This window comes from Chrysochloris asiatica, unplaced genomic scaffold, assembly GCF_000296735.1.
Source record: "Chrysochloris asiatica unplaced genomic scaffold, ChrAsi1.0 scaffold07632, whole genome shotgun sequence".
Lineage (NCBI taxonomy): Eukaryota > Metazoa > Chordata > Mammalia > Afrosoricida > Chrysochloridae > Chrysochloris > Chrysochloris asiatica.
In genome coordinates, this window is record NW_006416150.1 from 2,940 (window position 1) to 4,355 (window position 1,416).

Genomic DNA, 1,416 nt, shown 5'->3' on the forward strand with positions numbered 1-1,416 from the left:
ATTCCATGGCACACAACTACCACCGCCACATACATGTACAATTGAGTGACATTGATTACATTCTCCGAGTTATGTAGCCATTGTCATACTCTAGTTTTGAGTTGTTCATCCCTCATTAACATAAACTCACTGCCCCCTAAAGCTTTATCTAATCTTGTGAGTTGCTTTGTCAATTTGATCTCACATAGATAGTTCTTAAAAGAACATAAGGCTCAAAACAGACTTTTAAAAAAACTATTGAAGCAAAATTGTTTTACAGTTTTAACAAGACTTCAGGGAATATTTTGTTTTAAGGTTTAAAGTTCATCTCAGGATAATCGTTCCAAGAGTTCATCCAACCTTCATAACCCCAGAAAGTCTAGAGTTCGTGAGAATTTGAAATTCTCTTCTGCATTTCCTCCCTTTTGATACAGATTCTTCTGTGGAATCTTGATGGAAATGTTTAGAAATGATCATTGGACACCACCCAATTCTTCTACTCTCATGGCAAAGGAGGCAGTTGTCCATGGAGGTAATTAGCCACACATTCTATATCCACCTCCTATTCCTGACTTTTTTTCTTCTCCTGCTCCAGATGAATCTGGAATGATTGTTGTACCTTAGAAGGCTGCTTTCAAGCTTTTAAGACCCCAGGAACTACATAAGGAAATAGGAGGTAGAACCGAAGCTTTAAAGATGCTATTAAACCAATTAACTGGGATGACCCATGAAATCATGATCCCAAAACTCCAAAGTAAGGAACCAAACCGTATGATTATACATAAGCATTCTCAGCAGCTACACACATACTTTTGTCATTATAAATATGTCTACCACATTACTTTTCCACTTTAAATTTTTACAGGTGTACACTTATTAACAACATTTACAATAATCAGCTGTTCAACCTTACCCTTAATCGATGGAATTTTCCATCAGTGTTAACCACCCTTTTCTCTCTCCCTTCTGCCCTTGTTGTTAGGTGATATTGAGTTGGTTCTGACTCATAGAGGCCCTATGCACAAGAGAACAAAACACTGTTCGGTCCTGTGCTATCCTCACAATTATCGTGTTTGAGCCCAGTGTTGCTGTCATTGTGTCAATCCACCTTGGTTGGGTCTTTTTTGTTTTGGCTGGTCCTCTACTTGCCAAGCATCATGTCCTTCTCCAGGGATTGGCCCTCCTGATAACATGTCTGATGTATGAGGGATGAAGTCTTATATCAGGTGCATTGTGGCTGTACTTTTTCCAACACAGATTTGTGTATTCTTCTGAAAGTCCATGGTAATTAAATATTTTTCTTGAACACCATAACACAAATGCATCAATTATTTTGCTGTCTCCCTTATTCATTGTCCAAATTTCACATTCATATGAGGTAATCGAAAATACCATGGTGTGGGTCAGGTACACTTAACTGACATCTTTGCTCTTCAA